Source organism: Bos javanicus, chromosome X (assembly GCF_032452875.1).
Source record: "Bos javanicus breed banteng chromosome X, ARS-OSU_banteng_1.0, whole genome shotgun sequence".
NCBI lineage: Eukaryota > Metazoa > Chordata > Mammalia > Artiodactyla > Bovidae > Bos > Bos javanicus.
This window is the reverse complement of record NC_083897.1, coordinates 117,509,679-117,529,102: the sequence shown is the minus strand read 5'-3', so window position 1 is coordinate 117,529,102 and position 19,424 is coordinate 117,509,679.

The window sequence follows — 19,424 nt, the reverse complement described above, 5'->3', positions numbered from 1 at the left end:
AGGATTTTCCAGGCAAGAGTACTGGAGTGGGGTGCCATTGCCTTGCCCAACTCCAAACCCCGTTGTCAGCCCACATTATCATGAAAGTCAGGTCTGGTTTTGTTGAATGCATCACTACCCAGTGGTACAAATGGCCCTCTAAAATCTTTGCACTCTCCACCTATGCCGATGCCTCCTCCCTTTTCAGCAACCATTCTTAGAAAAGTGCTGATCTTTGGATTATTTCCTGTAACCTGGATTATGAGTGACTTTCTAAGTTTTAAAATGGGCAATTTGGACCATCAGTAAATGCATGATATTACTGATTTTTGACTTTGTGCTTTCATAGTTTTTAGAGAGATGTTCCCGTGGAAATTCCTCAGTATGGATAGATGATTTTTCAATAACTAAAAAAAAGAAAGAAGAAAAACTGCTTCACGTGACACCATGTAAATCCTTTGGAATTTAGATGCAGGCTTAGGGCAAATAAGACAGTGTCTCAAATTCAGGTGCCCAGTGAATATTCATTTAGCTGTAGAAAAATAATAATAAAGTTTTGACTTTTATAAGTTTGAGATTCTACCCACTGTAATTACTCTGGGGATGGCATGAAGGATGACTGCTACAGCTGCTTCTAAGTCACTTCAGTCGTGTCGGACTCTGTGCGACCCCATAGATGGCAGCTCACCAAGCTCCCCTGTCCATGGGATTCTCCAGGCAAGAACACTGGAACGGGTTGCCATTTCCTTCTCCAATGCATGAAAGTGAAAAGTGAAAGTGAAGTCGCTCAGTCGTGTCTGACTCTTCGCGACCCCATGGACTGCAGCCCACCAGGCTCCTCCGTCCATGGGACTTTCCAGGCAAGAGTACTGGAGTGGGGTGCCATGAAGGATGACTAGGAGAAGATAAAATTGGAGCCAGAGACTGATAAAGAAGTCCTCAAATATTGCAGGTCAAAAACAGAGATGAATTACATTAAACAAAGTAGCTGGAGACAGATGTAACATTCTCAGTAGCTAGTTGGATGTAGCAAATGAGAAAGAGAGTTTAGAATAGGTTATTGGAATGGTTTATTAATCTCATTATAGAAGTAGGAGATTATTAGAAGTAGGAAAATTATGATAATAATGGGGAATAAAGGAGAAGGAACAAATATATTCACTTTGGGAAGTACTGAGTTTAAGATGCCTTAAGTACATGCAAGTAGAGAAGTTCAGGAGGAAGTCAAATGTAAGGATTTGGAGTTTAGGAGTTAAATCTCAACTGTAGTTACAGATTTGGGAATAATCAAGAGTATTAGGGACTTCCCTGGTGGTCCAGTGGTTAAGACTCCATGCTTCCAAGGAAGGGAATTCGGGTTTGATTCCTGGACTGGAAACTAAGATCCCACATGCCTTGTGGCACACTCTACTCCCCAAAAGATGATGTATTAAATGGTTGAAACTTGAACATACAGAATACGTGCTAAGTCCTTTCACCCATGTCCAACTCTGTGACACTATGGACTATAGCCCGCAAAGCTTCTCTGTCCATGAGATTCTCCAGGCAAGAATACTGGAGTGGGTTGCCATTCCCTTCTTCAGCAGATCTTCCCAATCCAGGGATTGAACCCAGGTCTCCTGCACTGCAGGCAGGTTCTTTACCACTAGCACCACCTGGGAAGCCCATAGAAGTACATAATATGATTTAAAAAAAAAAAAAAAAAGGGGCTGAGGACAGAAGCCCAGGGTCAGTAAATCCTGGGAGGGGGGTCCTGTGATATATAAGAGGGTTCCAAGTAAGTGAAGCCAGAGATAGAAAAGACGTAATGAAAAAAATAGGATAGAAGAAAGTGAAAAAAAAAAAAAAATAAGTGTCATAGCAAAATCCATAGGAAGAGCATTTCACAGACTACCGAGTGGACAACGGTAGGAGATGATCTGATAGCCCTTACCGGTCCTCTGCTTTTTCCTCATGAAATGTTAATCAGGCAAGTCAATTGAGCTATAAGAGTAACCTGACAGAAGTGGATATTTAACACATTTCTTGTGTATAAAGCAGCTTAGACGAGTAAAATTTGTAATGAGATACTATTTTGAGTGTTAATATTTTTTCATGTTAAAGGATTTACTTATTTTAGAACTGAGACTTCACAGACACTGCATTTGTGTAGTTTATTGTATCAAAGAATGTAAACCAGGAATTTTAATAAAAGTTAAAAAAGATTTTTTGATCTGTATTCATTAGAGGTCAAATTATTATATCAAGAAGATTTTGCTATGTACATTAAACCGAAGTACATTATAGGAATACTGTTTTCATTTTAGTCTCCCTAGAAGTAAATAATGATGTCCAAAAGATGACAGTTTATTTATCTGAGATAAAAATAGTCTAGATGGAATGCTGGCATTTCTAAAACACAGTCATGATCATGCTTCTACTCTTTTCTTTTGGCTCTTGTGGTACAATATTTTGGTGTGTGACTTGGATAAAGATAGAAGGCTTGTTTATTAAATTTATGGATTATGCAAAGCAAAGTAGCAGAATGAAGATTTATAAAATACCCTCAGACTAAAAGAAAGTGCCAGTGTAACAAGCTGAAAATTAATAAGGATACACAGAGTTCTCCATGCAGGCCACAGTAATGAGCTGCACAAATGAAGAATAAAGAAGATACAGCTGGATTCGGCAAACAAGACTTTAGGGAGTTTATGCACCAGTAAGCTCAGTGTAAGTTGACACTTTGATTTGACTGTTAAGAAGGCAATGACAATTGTTGGTCACCTTAACATAAATATATTACCTGGGTCAGTATTTTCAGAGTGTGGCCAATGGCATCAAAGGGACCTAGAAGTGTACATTCCAGGACCCAGCACGCTGTTCACGGAAACTGTTCACGGAAACGTAACCTCTAATGTTGGGGCCCAGAAATCTGCATTAAAAAAACCTTCCTAGGTAGTTCTTATGTAAATTAAATTTTATCCATTGAAATAGACTGAGGGCAATTATGATGCTATTCTGTTTTCTACTGTTTTATCATTCCAAGATAATTGTATTCTATTACTGCTCTTATACTTTAATAAGAGAAATGTGAAATGTGCCCTGCATTCAGGAAAAAAGCAACTATTAGGAAAAGAGGGAGCTAAATCATGTCCAAGAGTAACGTATGGAGAGAACATCTTTGCTTATATAAGAGAAGGCTCCCAGGGGCCTTCGTGAATTTGTTACATAATTGAACAATATGTGAATTAGAGTTATTTATTTGGCTGTTATTCATGAATATGCAATAAATATCCATTAGCAGTTAACAAATTGTTGTGAAGATCAAATAGAAACATGGCAAAATATTTGTTATATAGTAATATAAAAATTAAGCTATATTACTAATGTCAAAAACCAAGATGCCTCTTAAAGAATAACAGAGAAAATGCACCACAGTGATGAGTGATTTTGTTTGATAAATGTTGTTATAACCACTTTTATTTTTGCAAAATATTCTCTTTTTGTGAATATTCTCTCATATGGTTAAATTACTTTTCAGCATTAATTTTAAAAAACACGGAAATTACCCATTACATCAAAGAATAAACTATACTCTAGATGATGAAAAATATTATGATCTTTCCTAAAATAGGCAGATGCAACAAATGATCATATGAAAGGAGTTGGAAGTGCATTCAGCCTAGACTTAGGAAAATTATTTCTGGATCTCAACAGACTGTCATAAAATTCAATTGCTAAATCATATGTTCCAAGTTTTACTTTTAAAATATTGCTGAAGCAAGTGCGATTGATACTTTTTCACTCCATTTCCTTTCATTAAGCATCTACTGCTTGCTCAGGACATGCATATAGCTTCTTGCTGTATTAATCTAAGTTTCTAAGCCTATGCATTAAAGAAATAACATTCTAAGTTTTAAGTTGAAGGTTTAGAATATAGAACTGAGAGTAAAATGCTTATTTAAAAGAAACCAAACTCTAACAATTGAAGAAGCAACTCTGTATTATAATAAAGAAAACATTCCCTGAAAATTGTACTGCTTTACATTGCCCAGATTTTATCATTGCAATTGTGCTCCTGGGCAGAGCCATTCAAAGGCTCATTTTGGCTAAAACTATCCACTTGAGGGTGAGGGTGGTTCTCCTACTCTGGCCTAACCCCTGCTCAATTGCATTTGGTATCTCATACTCCGACTAGGGGCTTAGCATTTTCCAGTCAGAAAAAAAATGATGCAGCAATAAATTTCAACTCTATGGAATGATCACTCTTCCTAATAATACATTATTTGGCATCTTTGAATATATGACTTGCAAATGGTTCATCTGAAATTTTAACAGGTTATTTTTCTCAATTCAAAATCATATTGAAAAGTAGAGAGAAAACTGCCACAGTTGAACATTTGTGGGTTCACCAGTGAAGCACTACTTTTTTCCCAATAAAATAATATTTTACCGTAAATTTGTGTGTGTTAACAGTGATACTTTATAGTGCATCTGAGCAAGATATAATATCTAAAGCTATGATAATTATTCTACTGTAAAAGCAAGCAAGCTCATATTAATACTTATATATTCATACTATTAAGCTCATATTAATATTACTATGTAATATGAGAGTTTGTGCTGGATGTATCATATACTGCATGTAGATTTTTCACTCTTTATTTTACCTAGTTTACAATGTATGGTATTTGATTAAGAGGAGCATGCAAAACAAGGAAAAATAAAAATAAATCTCTTTCCATTTGATAGTTTCCATTTGTAGAATCTATAATTCAGTCTTAAATCCTGTTTCATTTCACAGTATGAATCTTCTGATATTTATAAACCTTATATCTTATCAAGTACTTTGCAAATATAATTAACCATATCTTCAACTTAATACAGTTTTCATTAAATTTTTATTTATTTATTTGTTTTATATTTTCCATTGACCTTTCTCAGAATTGAATTTTTTAATTTCTAAAATGAAATATGTTTTGGTAACTGTCTTTTTCACTATAGCTGGTTCTGTACATGTTGGAGAATTTTGACAATTTTTATAGTTGTTGTAACACTTCTGTAAAAGTATAACAAGTCTGTAATTTATCTTAAGACAGTTTATGTTATCCATCTTTAAGAACTGATATTCTTTATCCCCAGGCAAGATTGATTGGGGGAAGGGACAGTTAAGGAGTTTGGGATGGACATGTACACACTGCTATATTTAAAATGGATACCAAAAAATAAATAAATAAATAAAATGGATACCAACAAAGACCTACTGTATGGCACAGGGAACTCTGCTCAGTGTTATGTTGCAGCCTAGATGGGAAGGGAGTGTGGGAGAGAATGGACACAGGTATATGTATGGCTGAGTTGCTTTGCTGTGCCCCTGAAACTATCACAACATTGTTAATTGGCTTACTCAAATATAAAATAAAAGGTTTAAAAAATGTAATATAAATAATCCCTCCCAGAAAGACCTCCATTTCAGTAACACAATTTAGAAAACAGTTGTGCATATGCAAATATCATGGCACCATTGTCAAACTAGCACTTTTATTTTTCTTTTTTTATTGGACATATTTATAGGCAGTTCAACTTGCAGCAAACTATTTTCACTTAGTTACAATTTCTTTTTCATTAATTTTTATAGTTTTCTATGATACAGTGTGATTATTAAAATTCCCCTCTTTCTGCAAAAGACAATTTTGCATGGGGCACTTGTTAAAAACAGCAAAACAGTAAACTTCCTCTAACGCAGTAGGAAAGAATAACTTAAGTATAAGGTGGAGTTCCTTTATATTAAATGGAAGAAAGTAGGGGAAACCACTAGACCATAAAGTTCCAGTTCAGTACAGTTCAGTCACTCAGTCGTGTCCAACTCTTTGTGACCCCATGGACTGTAGCACGCAGGACTCCCTGTCCATCACCAACTCCTGGAGGTTACTCAAACTCATGTCCGTTGAGTCGGTGATGCCTTCCAACCATCTCATCCTCTGTTGTTCCCTTCTCTTCCTGCCTTCAATCTTTCCTGACATCAGGGTCTTTTCAAATGAGTCAGTTCTTTGCATCAGGTGGCCAAAGTATTGAAGTTTCAGCTTCAGCATCAGTCCTTCCAATGAGTATTCAGGACTGATTTCCTTTAGGATGGACTGGTTGGATCTCCTTGCAGTCCAAGGAACTCTCAAGAGTCTTCTCCAACACCACAGTTCAAAAGCATCAATTGGTATGACCTAAATCAAATCCCTTATGATTATACAGTGGAAGTGACAAATAGATTTAAGGGATTAGATCTGATAGAGTGCCCGAAGAACTATGGACAAGGTTCATAATATTGTACAGGAGGCAGGGATCAAGATCATCTCCAAGGAAAAGAAATGAAAAATGGCAAAATGGTTATCTGAGGAGGCCTTACAAATAGCTGTGGATAGAAGACAAGCAAAAGGCAAAAGAGAAAAGGAAAGATATACCCATTTGAATGCAGAGTTCCAAAGAATAGCAAGGAAGAATAAGAAAGCCTTCCTTAGTGATCAATGCAAAGAGGAAAACAACAGAATGGGAAAGACTAGAGATGTCTTCAAGAAAACTAGAGATACCAAGGGAACATTTCATGCAAAGATGGGCACAATAAAGGACAGAAATGGTATGGAGCTAGTAGAAGCAGAAGATATTAAGAAGAGGTGGCAAGAATACACAGAAGAACTATACAAAAAAAGATCTTCATGACCCAGATAATCACAATGGTATGAACACTCACCTAGAGCCAGATATCCTGGAGTCTGAAATCAAGTGGGCCTTAGGAAGCATCACTACAAACAAAGCTCATGGAGATGATGGAATTCCAGTTGAGCTATTTCAAATCCTAAAAGATGATGCTCTGAAAGTGCTGCACTCAATGTGCCAGCAAATTTGAAAAACTCAGCAGTGGCTACAGGACTGGAAAAGGTCAGTTTTCATTCCAATCCCAAAGAAAAGCAATTCAAAGAATGGTCAAAGTACTGTACAATTGCACTCATCTCACATGCTAGTAAAGTAATGCTCAAAATTCTCCAAGCCAGGCTTCAACAGGACGTGAACTGTGAACTTCCAGATGTTCAAGCTGGATTTAGAAAAGGCAGAGGAACCAGATATCAAGTTGCCAACATCTGTTGGATCATTAAAAAAAGCCAGAGAGTTCAAAAAAAACATCTACTTCTGCTTTATTGACAATGTCAAAGCCTTTGACTTTGTGGACCACCACAAACTGGAAAATTCTTAAAGAGATGGAATACCAGACCACCTGACCTGCCTTTTGAGAAATCTATATGCAGTTCAAGAAGCAATAGTTAGAACTGGACATGGAATAACAGACTGGTTCCAAATAGGGAAAGTAGTACATCAAGGCTGTATATTGTCACCCTGCTTATTTAACTTATATGCAGAGTACATCATGAGAAACGCTGGGCTGGATGAAGCACAAGCTGGGATCAAGATTTCTGGGAGAAATATCAATAACCTCAGATATGCAGATGACACCACCCTTATGGCAGAAAGCGAAGAACTAAAGAGCCTCTTGATGAAAGTGTAAGAGGAGGGTGAAAAAGCTGGCTTAATACTCAATATTCAGAAAAATAAGATCATGGCATCTGGTCCCATCACTTCATGGCAAATAGATGGGGAAACAATGGATACAGTGACAGACAATTTTCTTGGGCTCCACAACCACTGCAGATGGTTTTGTGACTGCAGCCATGCAATTAAAAGGAGCTTGCTCCTTGGAAGAAAAGCTATGATAAACCTAGACATCATATTAAAAAGCAGAAATGTTATTTTGCTGACAAAGGTCCATCTAATCAAAGCTATGATTTTTCCATTCTTCGTGTGTGGATGTGAGAGTTGGACCATAAAGAAAGCTGAGCGCCAAAGAATTGATGCTTTTGAACTATGGTGTTGGAGAAAACTCTTGAGAGTCCCTTGAACTGCAAGGAGATCCAACTAGTCCATCCTAAAGAAATCAGTCCTGAATATTCATTGGAAGGACTGATGCTCCTTCCAATATTGTATTGTATTGCTCCTTTCAGTATTGTTCAAGCTCCAATACTTTGGCAACCTGATTCAAAGAACTGACTCACTGGAAAAGACCCTGATGCTGGGAAAGATTGAAGGCAGGAGGAGAAGGGGACAACAGAGGATGAGATGGTTAGATGGCATCACCAACTCGATAGACATGAGTTTGAGCAAGCTCCGGGATTTGGTAATGGAGAGGGAAGCCTGGTGTGCTGCAATCCATGGGGTCACAAAGAGTTGGGCACGACTGAGCAACTGAACTGAACTGAATTGGGTTGGCCAAAAAGTTTGTTTGGCTTTTTCTATAACATCTTGCAAAAAACCCCAAACAAACTTTTTGGCCAACCCAATAGAAGTCACATCTCAAAGAGACAGGTAAAGGATTTACAACTGAAAGTTTTCTAAAGTAAGCACTCTAAGAAAAGGGAGGCTGGATACCTATAATCAAGTTTTGATTGGAGCAACAGTATTTTCTTTTGGCAGTGTTGATTTTTATAGGGAGGAATTTAAGGGAATGGTGATATCATCTTTGGGATTTGGCCTTGACCTGTTAGAAATTATGCTAAACCTTGTTTGACACTCTTAAAGTGGAGGGTAGATAAAATCATCTGTGCTGAAACTTGCAGTTTTTATAGGCTAACATTGAGGGCTAATTGAGAGGATTACTCAGAGGAATTTGACGCAAGTTCAGTCCAGTGGAGAGTCTAACCCTTTCCCTGATCTGGGGAAAATCGTCCACAGGTATTGGCTTATACTTGTGAACATAACTTTAGTAAATGCTTTAGTTTCTGATACTTACCGTTGCAATTCAAACATCTGAATTGAAGGAATAAGAATTTAGACCAGAATATTTGATTTTATTTTGTGAGATTCTCCCCAAATGTATGCAGTTACAATGCAAGTCCAGTCATAAACATTGATGTTACTTACAGCATTCTCAACTTCATTCTTCATGATAGATGCAATGGATTCTGTCTTCAGACTGTGTGGTCTTGAAAACTGACTCTGTCTCTTACCAGGTGTATATCTTGTGAAGTTAAGTAAGCTGTCTAAATTTAATCTTCCTCACCAGTTTGATTCTTGAGTGGAAAAGCTTCCCACTCCAGTATTCTTGGGCTTCCCTGTGGCTCAGCTGGTAAAGAATCCGCCTGCAATGAGGTTAGATCCCTGGATTTGGAAGATCCCCTGGAGAAGGGAGAGGCTACTCACTCCAGTATTCTGGCCTGGAGAATACCATGGACTGTATTGTCCATGGGTAGCAAAGAGTCGGAAAGAACTGAGCGACTTTCACTTTCATTTTTCATCTATCCAATGGATGATATAATAAATAATTGCTATTACATAAGATTACTGTTGGAGAAGACAATGGCAACCCACTCCAGTACTCTTGCCTGGAAACTCCCATGGACGGAGGAGCCTGGTGGGCTGCAGTCCATGGGGTCGCAGAGGGTCAGACATGACTGAGCGACTTCATTTTCACTTTTCACTTTTCACTTTCATGCACTGGAGAAGGAAATGGCAGCCCACTCCAGTGTTCTTGTCTGGAGAATCCCAGGGACGGGGGAGCCTCATGGGCTGCTGTCTATGGGGTCGCATAGAGTCGGACCCGACTGAAGTGACTTGGCAGCAGCAGCAGCAACAGCAAGATTACTGTGAAGATTGGATGAAACAAGAGCTTGGCACTATACCTGGCAGGGAAGAAGGACTCAATAAATATTAATTTCTATAATTTATTAGATATCATTAGTGTCAAATAAGTACAACTGGAGATAGAGGTTACCTGATCCATACATATCATTAGTTTTGAAAAATGGTGGCAATAAAATGTTTCAAATTTTTATTTTTATTTTTCTCTCGTTTGCTCTGTATACTTGCTATTGTTAGCTCATTTTCCTTTCTATGTTGTTTCCTCAATGCAAAGGAGATTTGAAAATGTGTCATATTTAAAAGTCAGACATTCATCAGTTAAATATGAATGTTGTTTTCAACAACAGGTGAAAATCTTTTTCATTCTGATTCCTATCATGAGATCCTTGAAAAAAACATATGTTTACTAACATTTGCTGTGATTGATAATTCTACCTAATATCCTCCAAAGACCTCTCTCAACTTCCAGGGTTATATTTATTTATTTTTTGTTAACAAGAACCATGCCAAGAAATACAGATTAATCACCTGAGAGAGTAGACCTTTGAAAATGTATTACCTACATATGGACTGACTTTTTTTAAAATTATGATTGAACAGAGTTTAAGAAAACAAATACATTTGGCAGTGTTAATCTTGGGCTCAGAGCAGCTGGGTTGCATATAGTTCCAAACTCTTTGTCAAGTGCTGTTAGATTTGTGTTTAATACCCAACTATAATGATTTTATTCCATTTTTAGATAAATAATGTTGATAGTAATTGTGTTTCCTGTGAGTAAAATATATTTGGATGTAATTTTACATGGATTACCTTCTTGTGACAAAAGTCTTATGAAATAACTAGAAAATATTTTCTCCCAGAAGGAAAAAAATAATACGTACATAAACCTTTATGTTTGTTTTATTACCAAACAAATGGATCACTTCCTTCAAGGATACAAATATATGGCTAAAAAGATGAAATATATATATATATATATATATATATGAAAATTGAAAGGAATAATATATAGAAAAATAAGATTAAGTAGGGGTGAATTATATACAAAGTAGAAGCTGTAAGATCCTGTAAACTTTATTCCATTTGGCCAATATGCATTTAACCTAATAGACACATTATAAACATGATGTTATGTAATGTTATAAAAGATAAAACTATCTTTTATAAAATTTTTCCCCCAAATTGAGATTTCATCTAAACTGGGAAAATTCCTTGTGTTCCCTACATGTCATCCAGTGGGCTGGAGATGTATTTTTATGTAGTTTTGCTTGTTTTAGGTTTTGAAAGAAGGAATGGTACTGTATGGCTAAATTTCAAAATTTTGTTCTGAAAGTAGAAGTTTTAATGTATTCTACATTTTCTAAAATTCAAGAAACAAGAGGTGGTATACACTATTTCCTGAAATAAATTTAGAATTATAGAGATTGTTCTCAAGTCGCCCAAAATAAGAAAATTAAATGTAACTGACTGAGTTTGAAGGGTCTGCAAAAAGAAGAAATTCACTTTTCATTTTGCCAAATCCTGGTTCATGAAGATAGAATAAATGTGTCCTTCAGGGTCTAAACTCTTTGAAAACTCTGCTCTTATTCAAAAATCTAGAATTTCAATGTGTTTGTCTGCTTTCTAACTCAAAGTAGAAAAAACAATGATTTTTTTTTTATTTTCTTGAACTGTGTAGAGTTCCATTACATCTGGCTACTGCTTTGTTGAAAAATGCTCCTTAATATTTCAGTGGATAAATATGTTATCCTAATAGCTTTCCTTCTTGTGATTTCTAGTCTGGTTTCTCAGGAGAACCTTTCTACCCATACTGACCTAACATAGAATATCTTGGCAGAATGGGTGTACTTACCTAAGAAAGTATGCTTTAATCATGTTTATCTCTATTTTACCACTTTGGTTTCAATCTAGTTACCTTACATAGATTGAAAAAACATGGATATATGAAGGCAACAGTTTGTACAAGAAAGAATAGTGAACTACTAGCAACAGTTCAGTTCACTTCAGTCGCTCAGTCGTGTCCGACTCTTCGCAATCCCATGAACTGCAGCACTCCAGGCCTCCCTGTCCATTACCAACACCCGGAGTATACCCAAACCCATGTCCATCGAGTTGGTGATGCCACCCAACATTCTCATCCTCTGTCGTCCCCTTCTCCTCCTGCCCTCAATCTTTCCCAGCATCAGAGTCTTTTCAAATGAGTCAGCTGTTCACATCAGTTGGCCAAAGTATTGGAGTTTCAGCTTCAACATCAGTCCTTCCAATGAACACCCAGGACTGATCTCCTTTAGGATGGACTGGTTGGATCTCCTTGCAGTCCAAGGGACTCTCAAGAGTCTTCTCCAACACCACAGTTCAAAAGCATCAATTCTTCGGTGCTCAGCTTTCTTTATAGTCCAACTCTCACATCCATACATAACCACTGGAAAAACCATAGCCTTGACTAGACAGACCTTTGTTGGCAAAGTAATGTCTCTGCTTTTTAATATGCTGTCTAGGTTGGTCATAACTTTCCTTCCAGGAGTAAGCGTCTTCTAATTTCATGGCTGCAATCACCATCTGCAGTGATTTTGGAGCCCAGAAAAATAAAGTCAGCCACTGCTTCCACTGTTTCCCCATCTATTTCCCATGAAGTGATGGGACCAGGTGCCATAATCTTAGTTTTCTGAATGTTGAGCTTTAAGCCAACTTTGTCACTCTCTCCTTTCACTTTCATCAAACAACTCTTTAGTTCTTCTTCACTTTCTGCCATAAGGATGGTGTCATCCGCATATCTGAGATTATTGATATTTCTCCCGGCAACCTTGATCCCAGCTTGTGCTTCATCCAGGCCAGCCTTTCTTATGATGTACTCTACATATAAGTTAAATGAGCTGAGTGACAATATACAGCCTTGACGTACTCCTTTTCCTATTTGGAACCAGTCTGTTGTTCCATGTCCAGTTCTAACTGTTGCTTCCTGACCTGCATACAGATTTCTCAGGAGGCAGGTCAGGTGGTCTGCTATTCCATCTCTTTAAGAATTTTCCACAGTTTCTTGTGTTCCACACAGTCAAAGGCTTTGGCATAGTCAATAACGCAGAAATAGATGTTTTTTTCTGGAATTCTATTGCTTTTTCCATGATCCAGCAGATGTTGGCAATTTGATCTCTGGTTCCTCTGCCTTTTCTAAAACCAGCTTGAACATCTAGAAGTTCATGGTTCATGTATTGCTGAAGCCTGGCTTGGAGAATTTTAAGTATTACTTTACTAGCGTGTGAGATGAGTGCAATTTTGGGGTAGTTTGAGCACTCTTTGTCATTGCCCTTCTTTGGGATTGGAATGAAAACTGACCTTTTCCAGTCCTGTTGCCACTGCTTAGATTTCCAAATTTGCTGGCATATTGAGTGTAGTACTTTCACAGCATCATCTTTCAGGATTTGAAAGAGCTTAACTGGAATTCCATCACCTCCACGAGCTTTCTTCATAGTGATGCTTCCTAAGGCCCATTTGACTTCATATTCCAGGATATCTGGCTCTAGGTGAGTGATCACACCATCGTGATTATCTGGGTCGTGAAGATCTTTTTTTGTATAGTTCTTCTGTGTATTCTTGCCACCTCTTAATATCTTCTGCTTCTGTTAGGTCCCTACCATTTATGTCCTTTATTCAGCCCATCTTTGCATGAAATGTTCCCTTGGTGTCTCTAATTTTCTTGAAGACATCTCTAGTCTTTCCCATTCTATTATTTTCCTCTATTTCTTTGCATTGATTGCCAAGGAAGGCTTTCTTATCTTTCCTTGCTATTCTTTGGAACTCTGCATTCAAATGGGTATATTCTTCCTTTTCCCCTTTGCTTTTCGCTTCTCTTCTTTTCACAGCTATTTGTATGGACTCTTCAAATAGCCATTTTGCTTTTTGCATTTCCTTTCCTTGGGGATGGTCTTGATTCCTGTCTCCTGTACAATATCACAAACCTCCATCCATAGTTCATCAGGCACTCTGTCTATCAGATCTAGTCCCTTAAATCTATTTCTCACTTCCACTGTATATTCATAAGGGATTTGATTTAGGTCATACCTGAATGGTCTGGTGGTTTTCTCCACTTTTTTCAATTTACGTCTGAATTTGGCAATAATGAGTTCATGATCTGATCCACAGTCAGCTCCCCGTCTTGTTTTTGCTGACTGTCTGCTTCTCCATCTTTGGCTGCAAAGAATATAATCAATCTGATTTTGGTGTTGACCATGTGGTGATGTCCATGTGTAGTGTCTTCTCTTGTGTTATTGGAAGAGGGTGTTTGCTGTGACCAGTGCATTCTCTTGGTAGAACTCTATTAGCCTTTGCCCAGCTTCAACCTGTACTCTAAGGCCAAATTTGCTGTTACTCCAGGTGTTTCTTGACTTCCTACTTTTGCATTCCAGTCCCCTATGATGAAAAGGACATCTTTTTGGGGTGTTAGTTCTAGAAGGTCTTGTAGGTCTTCATAGAACTGTTCAACCTCAGCTTCTTCAGCATTACTGGTCAGGGCATAGACTTGGATTACCGTGATATTGAATGGTTTGCCTTGGAAACAAACAGAGGTCATTCTGTCGTTTTTGAGATTTCATCCAAGTACTGCATTTTGGACTCTTTTGTTGACTATGATGGCTACTCCATTTCTTCTAAGGGATTCCTGCCCACAGTAGTAGATATAATGGTCATCCGAGTTAAATTCACCCATTCCAGTCCATCTTAGTTCTCTGATTCCTAGAATGTCGATGTTCACTCTTGTCATCTCCTGTTTGACCACTTGCAGTTTGCCTTGATTCATGGACCTAACATTCCCGGTTCCTATTCAATATTGCTCTTTACAACATCGAACCTTGTTTCTATCACCAGTCACATCCACAACTGGGTGTTGTTTTTGTTTAGGCTCCATCTCTTCATTCTTTCTGGAGTTATTTCTCCACTGATCTCCAGTAGGATACTGGGTATCTACTAACCTGGGGAGTTCATCTTTCAGTGTTCTATCTTTTTGCGTTTTCATACTGTTCATGGGGTTCTCAAGGCAAGAATACTGCAGTGGTTTGCCATTCCCTTCTCCAGTGGACCACACAGAATGTGGTCTACTAGCATGTTGTTACAAATGAGGGGAGATGTTAATATTAAAACAAAACTTCTGATCAACACATGAGCAATGTAATTCAAAAAACAGTTAAAACAACTTAAGAATATGAAACTTGATCTAGTTGGCTATTTTCAGCTGATTTGAAGTCACATTTGTTCCCTTTGGAGATGCAGGAGAGACATTTGTCTGCCTTTCTGTGGAAATACTCTTAACAGTCATATTGGCTTATATCTGGTGCAAAATAAATATATATCTAACATAAGCAATGGGATATGTTATGCAAGACTAGACAGGATATGAACAGAATCATGAAAACAAGATTCATGTTAGAAATCTTGTGCCTTGATTCTGGTTTGTCAGTGGTAGAAGAAACACAGTAAACAGGCTAATGGAGAGGTCCCCAAATCCCTCATGAGATAGCATCTCTCTGAATTTGTGATGAGAATTCAGACTCAGTCAGTATCAGCCACCTTTAACCTCAAAACCCAAAATGAATTGATGACAAGGAACAGAGCCTTAGGAAAGAGTACTGAGCACAAAGAGCAAGAATCTATTGACTTGCAGTCATGTTTAGGTAGTTGGAGATTTTTAAATCTTGGCTAATCTTTCTCCATTTGTACTTCCCAAAGTAGAGGAGGAGTATATTACAAGGTCCAAGCAAGTGGGGTATAAGAGGTGGAGTGAAGTGTTAACAGTAGTCACGTCACCTTAGACATCCAGACGTTTTCTGGCTTACTTCCTGCTTTAAGACAAAGAAGTTATCATCATTCCTATTTTTACAATGAAAAACATTGAGGTGCAGAAGTGGTAAATAATTTAAGAAGGTTTTGTATATAGGGAAAAAATAAATGAAACTACTAGTAGATCTTGATTCTCTTATCTTTTAATCAAGAATCTTTCACAGACACCATGCTGATAGCACTGTCTAAATGTATGTTTTTTGATGCTTTTGCCATTGGCTTGATACAAGGGATTATGTGGGCAGAGGTAACCATAATATCCATGATGCCATATCTGTATTAGTCTTGTCAGCGTCTTTAAGTGTGGGTGTACATATGCATTCCCTATTATCTCCATACCCATATTTCATTTTCTCTTTTATATCGAGTACAATTATTGTGTTTAAGGTGTATCTTTTTTTTGAATGGTGTCCTCTCAAAATGTGAATTGTTTTCTGTTTGAGAATTATCATTTCTGTAAAATACGTGCTGTTAATATTTCATTGTTTATCTTTTTTCATAAGCTCTATTATGTGTTAGAATCGTTCATAGTGATGGGTAGTTAAGGTAGAAGCCTATCTTCTAGAGTTAGGTTGTGTACTTACTAAAGACCTTACGAGAATTAGGAGCAGCTAATTTCCCAGCTCTCCAGTGTCCTTGCCAGGGAACCCTTTGGCTAGATGTTCCTGTATGGGCACAAGTTACACATCTGTACACATTTGCAGTGAGGGCCGTGATTTTGTATCTAGAACGTTTTACCTTTCTCTTTCATGTTGATGAATATCCTGTTTACTTCCAACTCACCCCATTACGAATAACACTGTACTGAATAACCTGGCATATATGTCTTATGGACCTGTGTGAAAATTTCCCTGGGATAAATGCCAATTGTAGAATTGCTGTGTCAAAGGGTATGTATATACTTAATTTGACTAAGTAATAACAGATGGCTAGGCAGATTGCTGCTACCATTTACACTACCACCAGCAGAGCGCCAAAGCTCCTATGTCACCATATCCATGTGATTTCTCTTAAATTTTATGCATTCTTGCCTTGTCTCTACAGTAATGCTGGAGGAAGAAACTATGTCTCATACTTTTAAAATGGCCCAGATTACAAGTGCTAGGAATTATTTAACTCTAGTGATTATACTTTAATCCTGCAGGGAAAAATCAGTCACCATTCAAGCTGATTCCAATCGATCAGATGTCTTTTTAGGTACACTTGGTGTTTAGTTCATGTTTTTAGAGTTAAGCAGTGTTCTGCATCAGACCTAAATTAAGCTTGTTATAGCTTGATTTGATTTTATCTCTGGTTTGTTTCTTTATTCCATCCAACTAAACGTAATGATTTAATTTTACCCATTATTTGGTTTTGTAACTAAGATACAACAAAAATGGTGAAAATAAATATGTTGTTTCTAAATCTGTTCCGTATGAATGCCATGAATCATGAGGATTTATTGTTGCAGTCTGGGAAGTTACTATAATAGAAATGGTGAGGCTCTTCTTAAAATATTTGTTGTCCCTCTGAGCTCAGAGGTCTGACTTTTATGGCAAAGAGATACTGTCATTGATCTGATAATGTTTTAGATATTTCCTAATGAAGAGATCATTCAAATGTGTATCATTTAAATGTGCTTTTAGACATTTTGTTCTGTCAGTTGAATTTATTGTTCCTAATAAAATAAATGATGATTATCTGACTTCAGACAGATGCAGAAAAGTACTTATTCAGTCATGTTATATTACTAGGGTTTCCCTTGTGGATCAGCTGGTAAAGAATCTGCCTGCAATGTGGGAGACATGGCTTCAGTCCCTGGGTTGGGAAAATCCCCTGGAGAAGGAAAAGGCTAATGTTCTCAAATGACACTGACTGGTCCACTCATTCTGTTGTTGGAATTGTCTTTCTTCTAAGCCTGGATAGTAAAATTTCATTCCAGGTGTGACTTCAGAGCTGTGCTTCCTTTGGTCTTTACAATAATTCTGGGTAAATAGCAGGAACTCAGTAAATACCAACTGACTAATTAAAAAAAACAAAACAGAAAAAGAAATCTTCCATTGTTAGACTCTATGTAGAAACTGTTTTTCTTCAGCTCTTGGTGGAAACCAGATATTCACTGGATCTTTTACCTTGCACTTGTATGTGCGCTTACATTTATGTCATCATTTTCCTTGTCTGGGCTTCCCTGGTGGCTAAGAGAGTAAAGAATCTGCCTGCAGTGTAGGAGACCCAGATTCGACCCTTGGGTAGGAAAGATCCCCTGGAGAAGGAAATGGTAACACACGCCAGTATTCTTGCCTGGAGAATTCCATGGACAGAGGAGCCTGGTGGGCTAAAGTCCATGATGTCACAAAGATTCAGAAAAGACTGAGTGACTAAGACTTCTCCTTGTCTAGCTGTTTATATTAGCAAAGGATATAATCTAAGAGTGGTAGATTAGTCGTGTTCCATCTTATAATAATTTATCTATCTTTGATGCTTTGCCAAATATGCACACATGGACACATGAATCCTAAAGGAAATATTCTCTCACGTTATTCTCATATATGTGTGTGTGTACATATGTGTGTGTGAGTGTGTGTATAAAAAACTGATTTTAGTAGCTGTTTTTAGAATACACAGGGGGACAGGGCTGAGGAAAAGAAAAAAAATTGAGCAAAACAACCCATAAATCATTTGTTTAGAGTGAGCATCTTTTCCCAAAGTACTTGTTAAATGCTATTGATATAAACCTTTCTCTGTTCTAAAGAATTGACGGCATCCTGTTTTCTGTGCTATTGCTTATGCTTGACGATGAGTGTTCTTAAAAAGATCACCATAAAATTTATCAGGCATTCTGGGGCATTTTTTGGTCCTATTAATGATTTTGTTGACAACAGGGCTGAAACAAAACATATGCTGGTCCTGTCTGCAGGAAGCATCAATAAGAATGGGTTTTAAAGTCACTATCACCATGGTGACTAGAGAGATCAGAAAGCCACTATGCTTGATGCAAAAGCATCTGAAAAGTGGCCAAGGTGGTAATGAAAACCATATAACCAGAAGGAGTAAAGCCTATATGATGCTGAAGCGGGGAGTAAAATGATTCAAAGGTGGGGAGAGTGAACAGTAGAGATGGAATTGCTAATCTATCTGAGACTTGATCTCAATATGCAACAATTGAGAGTTTCAATATGAAATTTGAGAATAAATAAATCATTACAATAGTGATGGACATTGTTGTTACCTTTCTGGTTTCTCTAATCTCTATATGTTGGCAAGCTGTGGGCTTAATCTTTCGTGCCTCGGGTCTCTCTGCTCTTCTTTATGCTGACATTCTTGTATTCTCAGAAAATTTCCATGACCTTAAATAAAATAGCTATATGCTGATGACCCCCAAAATTGATATTTTTGCTCAATTCCAGACTCAGATTTGGATATCTAACTTCCTACTCAGCATCTCTAACTGATAGTCAGTGAACATCTCTACATCTCCAAACCTGATCTCCTGATTTTCTCTAGCCCAAAATCTGTGACTTGTAATTCTTATTAGATAGGAGCTTTATCATGTTCTTGCTCAGGCCAAATACTTTGGTGTAATCTTGACTTTTCTCCTCTTTTTATACCCCACCTCTAGTCATTCAGCCTCAACATTAAAATATACCTAGAACTAGACCACTTCGAATCTCCATTACTAATCTTCATTGTTAATGTTATTTCTTGTCTCAACTAATACACTGGCCTCCCAAGTTGTCTGAAGTTCTGTGCTCCCTGTCCATGCCTTAAACTGTCTGCTGCTAAGTCTCGTCAGTCATGTCCAATTCTGTGCGACCCCATAGATGGCAGCCCACCAGGCTCCCCCGTCCCTGGGATTCTCCAGGCAAGAACACTGTAGTGGGTTGCCATTTCCTTCTCCAATGCATGAATGTGAAAAGTGAAAGTGAAGTCGCTCAGTCATGTCCGATTCTTAGCGACCCCATGGACTGTAGACTACCAGC